Here is a 21,233-nt window from a genome sequence, read left to right as displayed (position 1 = left end):
GAGAGACTGGCTCTCTGCACCATGGCATTTGGGGTGCCTCCTGCAACCCATATGGAAAAGCTAGATATTGGACTGCTGATGCATTGAACCCCTCCATCCTTGAGCTCAGGTTGGAATGTGTGTAAATAAACAAACCATAGTTCATAAAGACACCACAGTCTCCGCTAACCTTCTTCCCCAAGGAAACCAAACCCTGGAGGAGCGCAGGGACTCCTGAAATCTCACCGCTCTGAGATTGGGGGAGGCGTGCAACACTGGTGTTAGAAGTGGGATTGAGTTTCCTGGGAGACGCATTGGTAGCAAGGTGTGCCTGAGTCAAGATGGAGGAGATAACAGCAACCTTCCTGGAACAGATGAAATTGATGTTCCAGCAGCAAGCAGAATTGGCTGAGAAGATTGAGCAGCAAAGGCAACAGGAGCGGCAGGAGCATTGGGAATGGGAGAGATATTTGAAAACATCTTTGGAGAGGAAAAGGAGACCCCATGTGAGGAGGTGAGAGCCCTGCCTGATCAGCCTCTACAAGGGGTTGAGAGTGACACGGGAGTCCAGCTGCAGAGCACCCAGACGGGTGGCTAAAGAGATCTAGAAAGTGGATGGGCAGCTGGAGGTTTTGGACTGTAAGGAGTTGCAGTCAGTAGCAGAGAAGGAAGAAGCTGTGATTGTCCAGGAGTCTGCCAGGGGAGAAGACAGCAGAAAGCTGGAAGTGAAGCCCCAAGAGTTGAAGGAGGAGAGGCTGGAGAATGAAGAGGAAGAGGCTTCAGAAGAAAGTGGAGTACAGGCTGGAGAAGAGATGCCACTGATAGATTTCTCTGCTGCCTGTGTGCCTGCTGTTAAAGAAGTAGTGAAGGAGGAAGAAAAAGCCTTGGAGAAAGGTGAACTAGAGGCTGGAGAAGAGCTGCTGTCAATAGATTTCTTTGCCCCGTGTGCACCAGCAGTGGAAGAGAAAGTGCAGGAGGAAAAGTTGGAGGCGTGTGTGCAAGAGTTGCTCCCAGTGCCTGGAGAAATGGCTGTGCAAGAAAAAGTGCAGTAGGAGAAGCCTGAGGTGGGAGTGCAAGCCCAAGAGGTACTCTCAGTGCCTGGAGAGATAAAATCCCCAATTGACTTTGCCCCTTGGGTGCCCCATAATGGTCTTATAGGGTAGAATGCAGCTCCTATGATGGGTGCAGTCCCTGGGCAAATTCCAGCAGTGAGAGGTACCCAGCACCCTGTGGGTTTGGAGGGCAAGAGACACTGGGAGGGTTACCTGCCTCTGTTTGGGCCCATGTTTCATACTAGAGATGGTGAGGGAGAACAGAGAAGATTTCTTTCTGCCAACCTGGGTGTGCTAGGCCAGCTAATCCTGAAGAGGATGCCCCCAGATAAAGACTTGTGGCAGAACTTTGATTTGGAGTTTGGGGCAGGAGATGAAATGGACTGGCTTAAAGACTTTTCCCAGAACAGAGAGTGGGAGGAAAATGACTACAGCCTGCCATGTGTTGATGAGGAAACAAATCTATTCCTGGAGATGAGTCCCAAGACTATGCAGGCAGCAGCAGGGATCAGCTTGGAATGGGAATTCCATGAAGCCCCAAGACAAAGGGCCATGTGGCATTGCTTGGGGGTGGGGGTTATGCATATGGGACTGTGTACTGATTTGCTGTAGGAATTCTTCTGATGGCATTGCCTTTTTGAAATGCTGTTGATTTGTGCTTTTGCATGTGCATGATGATATGAGATGTTTAATCATTTTTTTAGGAATTATGTTGATAGGTTTTTGTAATAAGATTTTAATGTTTAAGATTTACTATTCTGTGACTGTTGGATTGTGGGTGTATGTACAACTGTTTGGGGAAGTAAGGAAAAAGGTGCATGTGGTTGAGGGCATGCTTAAACATGTCAGAAACTCAGTATCTTGGCCACTGCTAAGTTATGAGGACTGGGTAAGCTGTTTGGATGCAGAACTGTGACTGGGGGCTCCAAGAAAGAAGAGGAAGCCTAAAGAGACAGCAGTTAATTGAAGATGTGCTGTAAGGAAATGGACTGTTTTTGTACTGGTGTGGGAATGAGACTGTAATATGGGTATGTTTTTAATGATGTATATTTCAATGTCTTACTAACCTGTACCTGTTATTTTTTTGTAGGGAAAGCTGTTATTCTGTTTGTTTGCAGGTCTGGGACAGACCTTTTCAGGGAAGGGGGTAGTGTTGTGAGTTTGGGGTTAGGATGGATGATTCCTGTGGGTCCCCTTCCAACCTCTGATTTGGAATCCTATGCCTTGGGGACAGAAACTCACTCTGCTGGTCAGATGAGTCTCTCCTTTGTTAACCAAATAGATTGGCCAGGTAAGATAATGGGCTTATCAATTGCCTAGCAACTGTGAATGGGCCAGGAAGACCCTTTTGTCATTGAAACTCTTCAAAAGAGCATCCCCCCCTTCCTGGAGCCCAGCAGAGGCTTGTAGTTTTGAGTTTTGTCTAGAGAATTCTTGGAGACTGAAGGGAGGCAGAGAGACTGGCTCTCTGCACCATGGCATTTGGGGTGCCTCCTGCAACCCATATGGAAAAGCTGGATATTGGACTGCTGATGCATTGAACCCCTCCATCCTTGAGCTCAGGTTGGAATGTGTGTAAATAAATAAACCATAGTTCATAAAGACACCACAGTCTCCGCTGACCTTCATCCCCAAAGGAAACCAAACCCTGGAGGAGCACAGGACCCTCCGAAATCTTACCGCTCGTAGATTGGGGGAGGTGTGCAACAGTATATAAAGGGAAGCTGAGACACTTAGGATCCATGACAGATCTCAATAATTATCAAAACAAATCCCTAGTTTAGCCTTAGATGAGCCCGATGCAGCCTTGCTAAACAGTAAAGGGAGTTTCTTGGGGAAAGGGTTTTGGGGATTGGAAGAGACAGAGAAATTGCTGCATGGGCTTCTTGGGGATTGCAATGCTTTACTGAACTTTTGGGACAATTTGGATCAGCTGGGTGACTTTGGGCCAGTCACTGTCTCTCAACCTGTCCTACTTCACAGGGTTGTTTCCAGGATAAAATGAGGTGGTATTGGGGAAAGGACCATATATACCACTTTGATCTCCTTGGAGGAAAGACAGGAGATATAACAACCAATAAATAAGTTAAGTGCAAAATAAATAAATAGGAGCTCCCACTGTCTGGAACTGGGAATTAGGATATGATGTTTTGTCTATTTTTTTCTCCTCTTCTGCAGAGTACGACTTTAAAAAAAAATGAGATAGATTTTGTATCTGGGAAAGAACTTCTGACTCCGCTTGTGATAGTCAAGGGTTTTTGTTTTGTTTTGTTTTTTAGGATTCCTGCTTGCAGTAGAACTTTATTCCAAACTTATTTAGAAAAAAAAGGAAGAAAACCCTAAAGAGAGTGCAGAAGTATTCTCCAAAACACAGCAAGCAGTAATTGCAATGCTGTCTGAACTGAGGTAATAGCACTTTCCAAGTAAATTTTTCACCCAAGAATTTAATGGTGGCATTAGGGGAATATAATAGAAATTTCTCTCTTGCCAATAGCTTCTCTTTGGCAGCTATGCTAGAAATCTGCACTAGCTATTCAAATTATACATCCATCCAGAAGCTTTTTTTTCATTACTCTGCACATTATGGACACACACACATGAGATTTTGCACCTGGAGAGCAACCAAGTTTGATTTGGCACAGCTCTTGGGGTAAGAAAACCTATCGAGAGCAAGCAGCCCTATATTCACCCCCATTCTGTGAGCGATGGAGTTGTTTAGTGAGAAGAGACTGCAAACCAGCAAGGCCTACTCAGATATTTGTGTAGTGTACAATGCCAAATATGAAAAGAAATGCAAAAAAGGGGGTGCAGCAAACTGAAGATGTTGCCACACATTCTGGAACCCCTAACAATGATTCCAGATTGTGTGGAAACCAACATTCATGCAGCTTACATGAGTAGGTGTCCCCTGTGGAAATGTCAGTGCTTAATGTATTGTTGCGCGTCTCCCCCAATCTCCAAGCAGTGAGATTTCGGGGGTCCCTGCGCCCATCCAGGGTTTGGTTTCCTTTGGGAAGAAGGTCAGCGGAGACTGCGGTGTCTTTATGAACTATGGTTTATTTATTTACACACATCCCAACCTGAGCTTAGGATGGAGGGGTTCAAGGCATCAGCAGTCTAATATCCAGCTTTTCCATGTGGGTGTAGGGGCATCCTATCACCATGATGCAGAGGGATAGCCTCTCTGCGTGCCTGCAGCCCCAGCCATTCTCTAGAACACCCACTACCAACCCCAAACACACTTCTCCCCGCCCAGGAGTGGGGGCGGGACTCTCCTCCAGTAGAGTTTAAAATGACAAAAGGATCTTCCCAGCCCCTTTCACCAGTTACCGGGGCAACTAAATAGGACCATTAACTACCTAGCCACTCTATTTGATTAACAAAGGAGATTCATCTGGCTAGCAGAGCCAGCCTCCCAGGCATAGGATTCCAAATCAGAGGCTGGAAAGGTGACCCACAGAAATCATCCATTCCAGCCCCCCCCATGCTCATAACAGTATGAATCTTGGTGGCCAGGGTCATGATTAGTGGCATTGCTTTGCTGCCAGTTTAATGTGTGGGGAGAGACACCTTCATGTGGATAACACACCTGGGATGGTAATGTTGCAAGCATCAGGAAAGCTAGAGGTTTCTCTGGCCTCTATATTTTCCCTTACTGTGCTGCTGCCTTCCGCTGATAAGTGAAGGCACAACAGGTGGTAGATGTAGAGTTCTGGGAGTCAGGAGTTCATGGGGGGTATTCAGAAACCATTCTGCACAATGTCATTAGGAGTACAGCAGGGGGTGGACTTGGGCTTGAGGGAGAGGGCTCAGTCTGGCCAGGGTGGTTGTTCATTGGTAAACAGAAGTTGTTGCCAATAGCTCTAAATGCATGGTGTTGCAACCATTCCCAGGTGTCCAAAAATGTCTTTGTTGTTGATCAGCATTAGATTTCCCCCCCCTCATTATTACTATTTGCCGCTTCTCTCAAATGAACAAATGTACCTGCTTTATCATAGCAGTAATTTTCAGGAACACTGCACATTAAAACATTGTGAAAATACCTAGAATGCATTATACCAAACAGAGTTTTGATGAATAAGCTTTAGGGGAATCATCCAGTTCCTTGTGAAGCTCTTTCCATAGCACTATCTCCCTCAAACATGCCCTTTTTGTCTTATTTTAAGTGAAAGAGATGGATATGGAGAAAGTATTCATTTAAAATTTTCAGCTTCTAGTCTGCCACTTGTGGTCTATTTTGCATGTGCATTTAATGATAACATTTGGTAAATGAAATAGCACTTTTCTGTTAATCTGTGGTTTCTGATAGGCTTAATAACAACAGCAGTCTGGAGACTGGAAACAAAATATAATTTGTGTCAGAAAAAGGAGATGATATTTAAAACCTTCAGTCCACATCACTGAAATATTACCATTCTACTAATACTCCCCTCCTCTTGATTCTGGGTCAAGGGCCCCAATTGGGACCCTAGTTTGTAAACTGCTCTTGGAACCATTTGGTGAAAAGAAAGGGGGGATATAAATACAAATAATAAAGGAATGAACAACAGATGATGCCAAAAATAAAAGCTATTTTAAAATTGTATTTAACTCTTTGCAAAAGTGAGGAAAGCTACAATTGCAGGATCAAAACCGGGGTTATTAGTCGATAGTTTCAGATAATACCATCGTCTAACTGTTAGATGCTGATAGATTATAATACGAATAAATACATGTGGGTGACATCCAACACCATGTTAGCAGACTTCTGCTCAATCATCAGGACTCCCTGTTATCTCTGAAGCAGATTTTAATGGTGTGAGAATGGTTACTGGGGGTGGGGAGACAGAGCTTGTTACCAATGGTATCTGTTCTGCTGGCAGACAGACATAATTGAGCTTTTAAACGCTACAGCTCTTTGAATTCTCACTGTAGGAAAAGCAGCTCTTATGACTTCTAAAACAAATTGGCACAGGGATGCTGCCCCCCCCATGAATATATAAAACAGAGACCAATTCCACATTGATTCTCAGGACTTAGAAGTTATGTGCAAAACATGTGTATTAAATTTGTTGTTATTTAGTTATATTTATCTGCTGCTCTTTGTCTATCAAAACTAGGTATGGAAGGATTTGTCAATTTTGGTTCTCTCAGTTTCTCATTTTTCCAATCCTAAATTCAGCTTGCCATATTTCTGCAGCAATATGCATTTTAAAAAAAAAATCCTCAAGTGGTTCCACAGTTGACTACAGAATGGTACTCAAAGAGTGGTTATCAATGGATCCTTCCCAAAGTGGGGATAGGTAACAAGTGGGATACCACAGGGCTTGGTCCTGGGCCCAATGCTTTTGAACATTTTTATTAATGACTTGGATAAAGAAGTGCAGGGAACACTTATCAAATTTGCAGATGATGCAAAATTAGGAGGCAATGCCCTAAAGGACAGAAACAAAATTCAAAGTGATATTGATAGGCTGGAGCACTGGGTTGAAAACAACAGAATGAAATTTAACAGGGATACATGCAAAGTTCTATAGTTTCCTGACTCCTAACTCCTAACGAGCAGAGGGAGCTGTCTCAGCTGGTCCACAGGAGAGGATATACAATCAAGCCAGCTTTCAGAGAGCAAGAGAACAAAGTGAGCAAACAGGGAGAGCAAACAGGAGTTTGACAAAGGAGTTCAACAGGGGAGGTCAAGGAGGAGGTCCCTAAATTTTTTTAAATTCTTCTTGTACAGTGCACCGCATACCAGTGGGACTCTCAAGTTTACCCTGAAGTAGAACAGAACAAAGCACAGGCCACTCCAAAACAAGTAGTTAGAAAGAAACAAAAGGTAGAAGAGAGTATGAAGGGGAAAGATACTCCAGTGTTGTGACCTGAAAGGTGTGTGCCATGTTTGTTTTCTTGCCTGAGACCAGCATGGCATACACGTGCAACAAGTGCAAGCTCATGGCACTGTTGGAAGAAAAAGTGAGAGGCCTGGAACGGTGGGTGGCCACACTGAGGACTATAAGAGAAGATGAGGAGTTCTTAGACAGAATGCTGGAACAACAGCAGCAAGAGAAGTGGAGGTGGAAGAACAGCATGTGGTAGCAGAAGAGGAGACTGCTTTGGAGGGAAACAACTAAGTAGAGGAAACTCCGTGGGAAAGGGTGACAGGAGCAGAAGAACTAGAAGACACCCTTCCCCAGTGGAACTATGGAACATCTTTCAACCGCTCAAGGATGAGACTAGAGAACAGCCTGTGGTGGAAGAATTACAGGAGACCCCGTGTGACAACGAGCAAGAGGCTGAAGCTGAATCAAGCAGGGGCAATGAAACCACAACAAGAAGAGAAGAGTACTAATAGTGGGAGACTCCCTACTGTGTGAGATTGAAACCCAAGTATGCCAAGTTGATCTATGGACCTGCCAGGTATGCTGTCTACCAGGAGGATGGATTAGAGACATGATGGAAGGGTTGCCATCACTCATCAAGCCCACCGACAGGTATCCCTTTCTCCTCATCCATGTGGGAACAAATGATACTGCCAAATGAAGCTATGAAGAAATCACATCAGACTGTGAAGCTCTTGGAAGGAAACTCAAGAACTTTGGGGCCCAGATCGTTTTTTCATCCATCCTTAGAAGAGGAGTAGAAAGGGAAAGAAAAATATTCTGTGTGAATGAATGGCTAAGAAGGTGGTGCTGATGTGAGAGATTTGGATTCTGGGACCACAGGCTATGCTTCCTGGAAGATGGACTGCTTGCAAGTGATGGCTTGCATCTCACAATGACTGGGAAGAATGTGTTTAGCCACAGCATGGAGAAGTTCATCAAGAGGGCTTTAAACTGAATCCTAAGGGGGAGGGAGACGTAAACTTGGTGGTAACGACTGATGAAGGCTTGTAATGGGAACAGAGAGATCGGCTCTAATAGGGCCCAGTAACAGTCCTCAGAAAAAAGTAGTAAGGAAGCCAAGCCACAAATCACATGGTCTTCGATGTCTGTATACTAATGTGCAGAGCATGGGAAACAAGCAGGACGAACTTGAACTCTTAATACAGAAGGGCAATTACTACTTGATAGGTATAACTGAAACTTGGTGGAATACAGCAATTGAAGGATACAACTTGTTTAAGAAGAACAGAAGAGGAAAAAAGGGGGGTGGAGTTGTGCTATATGTTAAAAATATATATCCCTGCACAGAAATTCAAGAAGATCAGCTTGGTAGCTCCACCGAGAGTATCTGGATTAAAATTAATGGTGCAAGTAATAAAAGGAATGTGGTGCTTGGAGTCTACTACCGACCACCTAATCAAGGAGAAGACAAGAATGTAACTTTTGAAAAGCAAATTGCCAATGTTTCAAGGAGTCATGATGTAGTAGTAATGGGGGACTTCAGTTATCCCAATATCTGTTAGGAGACAAATTCTGCCAAACACGGCCCCTCCAAAAAATTTCTGACTTGTGTTGGAGATAACTTTCTCCTACAGAAAGTGGAGGAAGCAAGCAGAGAATAAGCTATCCTGGACGTGATTCTAACCAATAGAGATGATTTGGTGGATGAAGTGGCAGTTACGGGAACTCTGGGGGAAAGTGACCACACCATACTTGAATTCTTGCTTTTAAGAGAAGCAAAAGCTGAGAGTAGCCATACGCGCACCCTGGACTTCAGGAAAGCTGATTTTAATAAACTCAGAACAATTGTAAGTACAGTTCCATGGCAAGCAACCATAATGAGAAAAGGAGTCCAAGATGGGTGGGAATTTCTAAAAAAGGAAATTCTGAAAGCACAATGGCAAGCAATTCCAACAAGGAAAAAGCGGGGAAACAGCTGAAGAAACCAATGTGGCTTCATAAAAAGCTTAGAGATGACCTGAAAACAAAAAAGGACACATACAGGAAGTGGAAAGAAGGCCAGGCCACAAAGGAAGAGTACAGGTCATGGAATTTCAGGGATGGTGTCAGGAAGGCTAAAGCTGAGAATGAGCTGAGGTTAGCGAGAGATGCTAAAAGAAACAAAAAAGCTTTCTTCAGGTACACCGATAGTAAAAGACAAAGAAAAGAAATGGTGGCACAGCTACTCAATGAGGATGGCAACACGATAACAGATGGCAAAGAATAACGTTCCTGCATTTTTGCAAGGGGCGAGTTTGCCGCCACCCTACTTCTGGGAAGACTCGGGAAGGTTCGAGAAAAAATTGTAATTGGTCAGGTGGTGCACCATGACCAATTGGGAAAGGGTTTGAGCAGCTATATATAGCCTGCTCCTCCCTAAGAACGTGCCTTTTTTGCCTTGCGGCACGCGGTGAAAGAGCTCCGTGACTGTCTACCTAGATCTCCTGCTCAGAGTGACTAACCTTGGTTTGAGTCGTCGTTGGTGATTTATTTTATTTATTTATTTATTGATTGATTGCATTGTCGAGCGGGTTTCCTGTTTTTGACCCGGGCATCCCCAGTAGTTGTCAGGGCGTGTGGGTGCAGGTGGGGGTTCCCCCTCTTGTCCTCTCCTGCGTTTGGCTGGGGGCATCGAGCCGCCTGTTCGGCTCACCTTTCTGTGTGGCTCGTGGGGCTGATCCATGCTTGATTGTGGCTGCCTGCGTGGCCTATCGCCAGCTGCGCGGTGCGAGCCGGGCGGCTTCTCTCAGCTCGCCTGCTGCTGCGGGAGTCGCGGTGCTGAGCCTGCCCCCGGCTCTTCTTTTTCTCGCTGCCCCACCATCCGTTGCCTTCCCTGTCTCCAGGGCCCAGACGGGTTGCTGGAGTTGAGGTGAGGCTCGTGTAGGCCCCTTCCCGTGCATAAGCTGGGAGGCGGGTGCCGGGCGGCTGCTTTTTGGCTCGCCTGTTGCCGCTAGGGCCTCGGCACTGAGTGTGCCTCAGCCTTTGCTTTAAATTTCCCACCTCACTGCGTGCTATCTCCCCTGCTTTCTGGGCCCAGCCAGGTGGTCTCGGAGGGGAAGTGAAGATGGTGTAAGTGGTTGAAATTACTAGGCTTCCTGCGTGGCATTGAAGCCTTTATCAATTTCCTATATTAATTAGCAAGTGCCCCCCTCAATTTTAAGTTTATTATTTTATTGGGCTCATTAGTGCTGTTCAAATTTTAATATCAACACCTTCTTTGTTAAACTTGTTAATCCCCTGCTGCTTTTCATTAATTAATTAGTTAAGCCATATATATATAATTAATTATAATTAAGTGATATTGTTTAAATATTTAAATCAATCAATCAATTTAAATTTAGGCATAAATATATAAATAATTATAAATAATTGAATTGATCCACTCTTCACCCCCTACCCTCCTACCCATTTTAATTTCTTGAAGTTTAATTGATCTGGCCACTTGGGTTGTGCCTGTGATTAATCTCTTCATATATTGAGGGTGTTGTTGAATCAGTTTCTAGGTTATTGTCATCAGGTGCATTTGGTTGAATTGCATATTGCTATTAATTGTTGTTGTTGTTATCAATATTGTTAAGTATAGTTTGAATTCAACATGCCACCAAAGAAGGTTCAACAAAAGAGAGGGGTTCGAGTGGTGAAGCAGGTGACTAAGCGCCCCCCCCTCACGGCAAGAGTGCCTGTCTTCAGATGACGAAGAAGATATGGGGACAATTCGTGCTTTGGTTGCAAGGGTGGAGGCCCTTGAGGGAGAGCGCAGGTGTCCTTCAGAGCCAGGGGCTGGGCCTAGCACTGCCCCTTCAGGTAAGAAGTCAACCCGCTTGATTGCTAAGACAACTAAATCAGGCATTCTTTCTGATTTGGTCGCCAGAATTGGTATCCTTGAAGCAGCAGCGCCCAGAGATGAGTCCACCGTTCCTGCAGTACAAGCCTGCCCATCTGCGGCACCTTTGGCATCCACTTCTTCCCCATTTCCAGTCTCCACTGGCGCTGGTCTTCCCCTAGAACAACTTCATCCTGTTCAACCTGGCATTCAAGCTCTTCCTACTGCTCCTTCCGGTGTAGTCGCGCCTGCAGTAGTTGCGTCTCCAGCTGCTTATACGGGTGAGTGGTTTGCACCATCACATTCTTCAGGTACGCAGGTTCAGCAGACACAGCAGTATCCTGCAGCTCCTCAGGCACTAGGTGAAGCACAGCAATCTCTAGTTTATATGGGAGGTGTCTTAGTTCCACAGCAGCCTGTGTTTCCTTGGCCCACTGCGGCAGTAACACCCTGGCAGCCGTCCATGGCTTCAGCTAGTACATCTGCTCTTCCGCTGCCTCTTCCTTCTGGTGTATATCCACAGGGTGATACTTCCCTACCATTGGGTGATCACTTACTATCTTCCACTAAGGAAAAGATTTGGCGTGGTGAATATATTGATATATTCACACCCCTTTTTCGGGAATCTGAAATAAAGCCCAAAGAGGGTTCAGATCCGAATGAGCGTGAGGTAGCGATAAGAAAGAAAGTTGATCGCATATGGCCTAATTGGCTTAATGCGTTTACTGTTTATATGGGTGTGATGACTCAGGTTTATCCATCAAGGGCCATGTCCCTGATTAAATATCAGGACATCATTCATAGGGCCTTTAGGGAATTCTCTGGTACCGCTTGGTTGCGGTACGATGAGAATTTTAGGCAAAAGACTCCATGCTTCGTTGGGATGTTGAACATCCTGGCCTTTGGCTGCGGTCTATGACTTCAGCCAGACCCTCATTGGGAGACAGAGCCGATAGTGGGCATCTTTGGGTGCGTGCGCAGACTTCAGCTTCCAGCCAGGGCTGGCAGCGGGTTCAACCCCCTCAGGTCTGTTGGACCTTCAACAGTACTGGACGCTGTTACAGGCGCCCGTGTCGGTTTAGGCATGCATGTGGACTCTGCGGTGGCACTCACCCCAGTTCCACCTGCCAGAGAGCCCGTCCGGCTCGCAGGGGATCAGGGGAACAACAACAACCTAAACGTGGATCCGGCAAAGGTGGCAGTATGTCGCAAGGCCAGTAACCCTATTAGGTTGCTTCCCCTGGCGAGATTATTGAATAGCTATCCCAATAGATCTGCAGCTAGATGCCTTTGGTATGGTTTTTCAGAGGGTTTTCGTATTCCTTTCAAAGGCCCGAGGGTTCTCACTTCCCCTGCCAACCAGCCTTCTGTTTTGGCTCTGGCTCCTGTAGTTCTCAAAAAAATAAAGAAAGAAATAGCTGCTGATAGGATTTCTGGCCCTTTTACTTACCCTCCCTTGTTGAATTTGAGGATTTCTCCTATCGGTATAGTTCCCAAGAAACAGCCAGGTGAATATTGCCTTATTCATAATTTGTCTTTCCCAAAAGGTGCCTCTGTTAATGATGGTATTTCATCATTATATACATCAGTTTGATATACTTCCTTTGATGAGGCTGTTAAGGTAGTCAGGAAGGCTGGAAAGGGTGCTTTGATGGCGAAATATGACATAAAGTCTGCATTTCGATTGCTCCCAGTGCACCCTGGCGATGTTGATTTATTAGGTTTTCGTTTTCAAGGCCAATATTATGTAGATAGGGCAATGCCTATGGGATGCTCCGTGCTGCATTTGAGACTTTTAGCACATTCCTTGAGTGGGCCTTACGGACAAGGGCTGGTTCTTCCTTGTCTACTCATTATTTGGACGATTGTTTGTTCATTGGCCCTGCAGGCACTTCTCATTGTCTGCATTTGATGCAAACTTTTGAGGAGTTAACTATGGAATTGGGTGTCCCTTTAGCTCCCGAAAAGTCTGAGGGCCCTTCTACTTCCCTTTGATATTTGGGGATTCTTTTGGATACGCAGTCCCAGTCTTCCAGTCTGCCTCAGGATAAGTTGCTCACATTGAGGCAGAGATTGTGCTTAGTTTTGACTTTGAAAAAGGTCACACTTGCTCAGTTGCAAGAGCTTCTGGGTCATTTAGTTTTTGCTTCTAAAGTCATTTCGCCAGGTAGGGCATTCCTTCGTCGTCTCTGCGACGCTATGAAGGGAGTTCGTTCTCGTTTTCATCTTATTAGGGTCACGTTGGGAATGAGAGAGGATTTCAAAATGTGGCTTACTTTCTTGGATAATTACAATGGCCTCTCCTTCTGGCGTGAGGACATTACTGGATGCTGAGCTACAAGCACATTCTGATGCTGCAGGTGGCATTGGTTTCAGTGTAATTTTTAGATCTCAATGGTGTGCTGAGAGATGGCCTTTGGAGTGGTTAGCTTCTGGGCTCACTTCAAACATGACCTTTTTGGAATTCTTCCCAATTGTGGTGGCAGTCTATATTTGGCCTTTGGCATTCCAAAATCGCACTGTGCATTTCTGGTGTGATAATTTGTCCACAGTGTGTGTGGTCAATACCCAGACTTCAAAATCTCCTCAGGTGATGCGCCTGGTGCGGGCCTTTGTATTGCGATGCTTGCATTTTAATATATTATTTGTAGCTCGCCACGTTCCGGGATTACAGAATTGTGTTGCTGATGCTCTCTCCCACTTACAGATGGCATGTTTCCGGGAACTGGCACCAGGAGCAGCTCAGGATTTGGTCCCGGTCCCTTTCTTCCTGTGGAGCCTTGGGAATTAGAAGTTGGGGCCGCCATAGCCTCTGCCCTTGCTCCTAACACTCAGAGAGCGTATCAGCGTGCTCTTGGAACATTCCAGGCTTTTCGTGCCAGTAGTGCTTTGCCTTCTGTATGGCCTATTCCTGTATCACATTTGCTGCAGTTTATGTTATATTTAAAAGGGCAAAATAATTCTGTTTCTACCATCGCCGGACACCTCTCTGCGCTGGCCTTCATTTCTAAGACAAGAGGATTGCAGGATCATTCTGTAGATTTTAGGGTCAGAAAGGTCCTTCAGGGTTGGTCGCGTTCTGCCCACAGGCCCGCTGACCGAAGGAGACCAATCACGCCCGATGTTCTTCTTCAGATCCTGCCATTATTTAGGTCTATGTGCTCATCGCCGTATGAGTCACACCTGTTCGCCGCAGTAACACTGACGATGTTCTATGGTGCCTTTCGCCCTAGTGAAGTATTGGCTTCCTCGAAGCGTGATGTGTCCTACTGAGCCTTCTGCTTTGGCGATTGCACATTAGGTGCTGACATAGTTAGGCTTTCCCTTCGAGTCTCTAAGACTGATCAAAAGGGCCATGCATTATTATTTCATTGAATGTTTGCCAGGTTCCTGAATTGTGCCCAGTTGCTGCAGTGCGTCTATTTTTGTCTATCAGGCCAGCGGGCCAGCGTTACCTCTTTATACATGTGGATGGTTCTGCCCTGACTCAATTTCAATTTTGGGCCATTGTTCGGCGGGCCTTGTTGGCCAGTGGTTGCGATGCTGGAGTCTATGGGTTGCATTCCCTTTGGATTGGGGAGGCTACGGCCGCTGCCCTCGTGGGCATGACCGTTGAGGATATTCAGGCGATAGGAAGGTGGCGTTCTTCCGCTTTTAAGTCTTATATCAGGTATTGATTCTAATGTGTTGTTCTTTCTTTTCTTAGGTGTGCTGAGCCTTCCAGTGCCTGCAAGGGTCATCCTGTGTGGCCACTCGATTTTATTTTGGGCCCATCGGAGGGCCTTCTCTTCTCTTGCCGGGGCACAGCTGCAGCTTTCTGCTAGAGCAACGGTTGGCTGGGAGGCTCAGAGGGGCATGCTTTGGGATGGTCTCATGCCTTTGGTGTGTCGTATTATGTCATCAAGTAACCGGCCCCATGTGCTGGTGGTCCATTTGGGTGAAAACGACTTGGTGCAGCTGCCAGGTATAGATCTGCTGCTCAAGATCATGTGGGATTTCAATGCACTCATCCAGTCATACCCGGACCTTGTTATAGTGTGGTCTGATATGCTGGTGAGGCATGTTTGGAGGAGTGCACAGCACCCTAACAGAATCGATAGATCCAGAAAGTGGGTGAATAAGAAGGTTAGGAATTTGGTTTTGTCATTAGGTGGGACTTATATCCCGCACGACAGGATTCGCTTTCAATCTCCACATTTGTTTCAGGATGATGGTGTCCATCTCTCGGAGAGTGGGTGTGATTTACTATTGGAGGATTATAGGTTGGGTTTGGGGGCTCTGTTTTCTTTGGATTGAGGGGACCAAGCTTCAGCTGATCCCCTCTCGTGGCATTGAATTCGGGCAGATGAGGTAATTGGGGTTAAAATTGAGGTGGATGAGGCATTTTGGTAAAGGGCACCCCCTGGTGAAACATCAAGGCGTAATGTCTGGTGTGGATCTGGGGAGTGTCCACATGGGACCGGCTTGCACATCATGGTGAATGCCTGTACGGCGGGACCAGGACGTGGAGGTTGGAACCACATACCTGACTCCAATTGCAAGGAGGGAGAAGTTTTCCCACATCTGACTGGGGAGTTGCAGTACGATGTGACTGACTTGCCTCCTGGTTTGGAGGGTCTATACCCTCATAGATAGGTTGAGCCTCACCTGCCCAAAGTATTTGATATTCATTAATTGGCTGATTTGAATTTGATTGATTATGTGTTATATTTTAATAAATATAACATCTCTCCATATATGTGTCATGAGTCTTCTTTGGTGAGGTGGCAAAAGGCAGAAGTGCTCAATTCCTACTTGGGCTCAGTCTTCTCCCAAAAAAGGGTCTATGACCCTCCCGGGAAACATGCAGTAGAAGGGGCAGGATTGGAGCTTGAGACTAATAGACAAACAGTCAAGGAATACCTAATCACTTTGAACGAGTTCAAATCTCCAGGGCCCAATAAACTGCATCCTAGAGTATTGAAGGAACTGGCTGAAGAATTATCAGATCCGCTGTCTAGTATCTTTGTGAAAACATGGAGGACTGGTGAGATGCCGGATGACTGGAGGAGAGCTAATGTTGTCCCTATCTTCAAAAAGGGCAAGAAGGAAACACCTGGGAACTACAGACCAGTCAGCCTAACATCAATCCTTGGAAAAACTCTGGAGCGGATTATAAAGCAGTCAATCTGTAAGCACCTTGAAAACAATGCAGTGATTATTAGAAGCCAACATGGATTTATGAAGAACAAATCCTGCCAAACTAATCTTATCTCATGTTTTGATTGGGTAATCACCCAGGTAGACTGTGGGAATGCTGTGGACGTAATATATCTCAACTGCATTGCTTTCAAGGTGCTTACAGATTGACTGCTTTATAATCTGCTCCAGAATTTTTCCAGGGATTGATGTTAGGCTGACTGGTCTGTAGTTCCCAGTTCCTCCTTCTTGATTATTTTTGTAGGAAAGATCAATCCATTCAACAAACAGTTCAATGTTAATTAAAGTTCAAATAATGTTAACTAAAACACAAAGTATTATGTAAAAAAGCTTACACATGTTATGTTGGTCACTACGGAATTACCCAGAACACAATTCCATAAAATACAACACCCAATAAAATGTATTAAATAAATAAATTTATTTATTTAGAATAGCTACATTGGATTGGATGGGGCAATTGACTGCACAAAGCAGTAAGGGAGGGGCTTACCTGTTTCTCCACCCTCCATTTCCCTGAACCAAATTTCCATTACAAATATGCAATTGAAATGCCAGGGAGGTGAGCAATTTGGAGTAGGAAAAGAGTGGACAGAGAAAAGCTAAAGCACAGCATTCCCTTCTCAGCTCACAAACATTCTCTACTGAAGCATTTTTCCTTAAAAAAATGATTCTGGGATTCTAACTGACCTATCAGTAAGTAACGTGTAGCCTCCTCACCGGCAAACATGAAGAAGAATGCATTAAGGAATGCACAGAGGAGCGGGGAAACAGAGAATTTAAAAGCTCTCTCACAATGGAACTCACCCCCCCTTCCTTCTGTCTTTTGGCCCATCCACACAACTGTATAATCTGCAATGTTATTGTTTTGTGTCCTCATTCATTCACCATCATTCATTTGACATTGCAATATGCAATATGCTTTCCTGTATCAATAATCAATCTCATCAATGTCCATGCACTTGGAAGCAATGCCGTGGACTTTCCTGCAATAGGTGGTCCATGGGTGTCTCTTCATCATATACCAAGCCCCCTGTCTCCCCCCCAATAGCCGGTTGCATTTCTGTTACTGAAGTCGGATCCACCCTCTGTCCATGCTTTCTCCTTCTTTCTTACAGTTCATTCCTGCTTCTGGTACTGAACTGGGGTACTTCCTCCTTCTGGCTTCTGTAACTGTATCACTTTTTTTTTTAACTATTTTGCGATCAAACATAAAATCAAATGTTTAATGAATATTTTCACTTAAAAGCTATTTTGCAATATTACGCAAACCATTGAAAACACAGAGTTCAAAAGAGGAGGTTTTTAATGGAGCGTCCTTGGGTTGATAGGGGGACATGGGGGACAGGAGCAAGCTCTAATACTTTAATGTGGCATTGATCTTGCAACTGATCCAGCAGCAGGCAAAGCCTCTCTTTTCCTGCCCAACAGCTGATGGGGATGGGAGGGGAAGCCAAACATACCACAGAGCCAGGTAACCAGATCTCTCTCTCTCTCTCTCTCTCTCTCTCACACACACACACACACACACACACACACAGAGAGAGAGAGAGAGAGAGAGAGAGAGAGAGAGAGAGAGAGAAGGCACTGTGTTCTTTTCCTCCAAGCCTGAAACAGGCTAATCTGGGTCCTTCCTTTGCTAACTTGAAACTGAATGACAGGCGATCTCTTGTTTTCTCCCATGGTAGGTGGTGGAGGATCTAATACAATTGGGAGTAGGAGACATGAAGAGGAGATTTGGTGGGTGCACTGGGCAGAAGGAAAACCCCTTCGAAATGGTAACAGTAGGAGATAGCGGGAAACAATTGAACACGGAAAGGGATTTGCCTCCCAGTCTGACAAATTCAGTGGAATTGGGAGTAACCAGCAGCTCCCATCTTTAGTATACACTATGTTATATGTAACAGCCCATATGTTTTTTTTGCTTGCATTTGGGGGGTTCATTAACTTTGCCCTTTTGCACACCCACAAACCTGCACATGTGTGGTAATTAAAAGATAAACATTTCTGCACTCTTCCAAAAAAGTGCACAAAAAGCAAACATACATTATGGACCAATCACTGAAAAGGGGTGGATTTAGGGGAGTGGCCAATGCAAAATTGATTTAGAAAAAATAAAGCCTACATGCACTGATGCTTGAAAATCAGGTTTTCAAAACATAAATCCGACTACAAACAGGGCATGTATGGATCTCGAGACCATCAACCAAATATGGAAAATGTAGCTTTTGTGGTTAGGTATGGATTGGCCCCTTCATCCATGAGGGAAGGGGGGGGAAAGTGTTCAGCAGCCATCCTGTAATCTCATTGGCTCCTCAACCAGATGCAACCCTAATAGTTGAGGGCTTCTACTTAAAAGATTTAATGCTCATGCAGCATAATGTTTACTCACAAATAAGCACCAGCCATTGAACCATGGGGCTTACTCCTAGGTGAGTATACCCTAATGGCTGCAGTCCTATGCACACATTTTAAGCCCCACTGAACTCAGTGCAGCTTAGATCTGAATAAATATGCATAAGATTATGCTGTGATAATTTCAATTGAAATAAGAACTGGTCCCAAAAGCAAAGCTGCTACTACTACTGCAGTTGGATCATTGCAATGCACTTTATGTGTGGCTGCCCCTGAAGATAACTCAGAAACTTCAACTGGTCCAAAATGCAGCAGCTAGATTTCTGGCTAGGGTTCCTTTCAAACTCTGTTCTTAAACAGTTGCATTGGTTGCCAGTTCCGGGGCCAATTCAAAGCGCTCACGTTAGTATTTGATGCCCTAAACAGGCCCCAAATATCTTAGAGACCGTCTCCTTTCCTATAGACTCTCTCGAGTGTTAAGATAAGTAGAGGGGGGCCTTCTTGGTGGATCTTCAGAAGCTCAGGGGATGGTGGTCTGAGAAAGGGCTTTGTCTGTGGCAGCCCCTAAGTTGTGGAATTTCCTCCCTACAGAGGTGCATCTGGCCCCTTCTTTGTATAGCTTTCAGTGAATGTTAAAGATGCACCTCATTACCCTGACCTTTGACACTTGAAGTGTGTGTGTTTTAGGACCCACCCTATTCTTGCGAATGTAATGTGTTTTAACTGTCTTTATATTAAACCTCTGTAACCCACCCTGGGAACTACTGGTAAAGGATGAGTAATACATTTAGAGATGGATGAGAAATTCAATTCAGGTCACATTTGAAGCTGAATCTATCAAATTTGCACTTTCTGAAACAATATGAGAACTAGAACACAACTATCCTTCAAAATTCACACTTATTTGAATTTTGTAATGCAATTTGCCAACAAAGCAATATTTAAAAAAATGCACATATCAAGGGAAAGCGTGCACAAACATGAATATATGGTTGAAAATAACATACAAAAATGCATGATATGATGATGAATTGCTTGCAAAATGTGTGCATTAGTCAAAACTGTCTACAAAATATGTTTATTAGGAGAGATTTGCACTAAAATGCTGGATAATTTTCTTGAGAATTTTTTTTTAAAAAATTCAAATTGCTGCAGAAATGTGGATAACTTCATTTAAGATTGGGAAAATGAGAAATTGAGAAAACCAAAACTGACAGATCTTTCCACCCTTACTACTACTACTACTACTAATAATAATAAAAGTATACTATGTGCATGCAAAACATCACCTCAGCATAGTATTTGACTCATTTCTCTGGGGCTAATTTTAAATAGATTGTGGATATAGTTAGGACAAGAAAATAAAACCAGAAATAAAATTTTATATAACTAACATTCTTCTTACATTTATAGCACAATTTTATATAAAATAGCATAATGAAAATTGCCAATTTTATGTCAATAGTAATTAATTTTCTCATGGATTTACTGATAATGAAGTCACCCATCCCACCCCCAAAATCAAATTTCAACCTGACAATCTGAATTCCTGCAAAGCAGCATTTATAACTTATTTTGACTTGGGCATGATCCAGCCAAAGTTAAATATCTTAAGTTATATTCAACCATGTCCTATTCAAAATAGACCCATTGAAATTAATGAACCTAAGTTAGTCATGTATATTAACTTCAATGGGTTGATTCTGAGTAGGACTAGCATTGAATACCCCCTTTTATCCATTGATTTCTATAAGAGATATATGCTTAACCCTTTATTGAAATCATTTCCGAATTAAACATGTCCTTTTTGACTTAAAAGTGCTTAATGACTAAATTATTCCGATATATTTCCAAGTTGCTGTTTTGTTCCTTAGTAAGATCCTTAACATCAAATAACAATAATAACCCTAATTGTTGGTTCTGTTTCCCAGAAAGCTGGACGTTTCTCCTTTAATATATATTTCAATCTGAGAAAACGACATCTCAACAAAATGAAAACAAATGACAGTGCTATTGCCAATGAGACAGTGTATTATTTTAAAATGTATGAAATGGTCCATGCTCTGCTCCATGACAGTTAAGTGTTCAAAATGAGACAGCCAAAAAAATGCAGTTAACTCGTTCAAGGAGATATGAAAGGGAGGCTCTTTTTATAATTTTCCCATCCAATGTGGAGACAAAGACGGACAGAGAAGAGAAAACTGTGGATTAAAATAAAAGTTCTCAATGCAGAAAACGCAGTGAAGGCAGCAGGTTTTATGTCAGAAAATACAAACACAAGGGGGGTGGGTGGGTTGTTTTAATGTCATTTAATACACACAGAGAGAACTGCCATTGGATAACATAATTAATTAAAGGTACTAACAGATGGAGGAAGAACAGTTGGGAGAGAACTGAGAAGCATTTCTTCTGAGAACATTTGTGCCAATTGGCCTATAGGCTTCATATTCACTGGGGTTATGCTCGTTCAAGAGTATTGTGTTCAGGATTATAGTTAATGTTTGTAATCACTCAGGAACTGTCTGTAAAGCATGGTGCACTTTTAAAGCTGTTTTTATCTCCAGTTCCCTCTGATAGCAATTTGTCACTCTATTGAAGACCCTTTCCTAAAGAACATGACACACTCAGGACATCCTCTGTATACTTCCAGTCATAAGTAAATATATATATTTTTGTACAATTCTTAAGTTGTGCTGGCATAGCAAATACATTAGCATAATAATAATGCTTCAAAGAGTTCAAACAGCCAGTGTGGTGCAGTAGTTAGAATATTGGAGTAGATGCTGGGAGACTGGGGTTCAAATTGCCATTCAGCCAGGAAGCTTACTAGGTGATCTTGGGTCAGTGACTGTCTCTCAGCCTAGCCTACTTGACAGGGTTGTTGTGTGGAGAAAATGGGGAGGCAGAGAGACCTGGCAGTCACCCTGAGCTCACTGGAGAAAAAGTGAGCTATAAATAAATAAATAA

The sequence above is a fragment of the Rhineura floridana genome, chromosome 5 (assembly GCF_030035675.1).
Source record: "Rhineura floridana isolate rRhiFlo1 chromosome 5, rRhiFlo1.hap2, whole genome shotgun sequence".
NCBI lineage: Eukaryota > Metazoa > Chordata > Lepidosauria > Squamata > Rhineuridae > Rhineura > Rhineura floridana.
The sequence above is the reverse complement of the archived record's forward strand: the minus strand, read 5'-3'. Positions refer to the sequence as shown.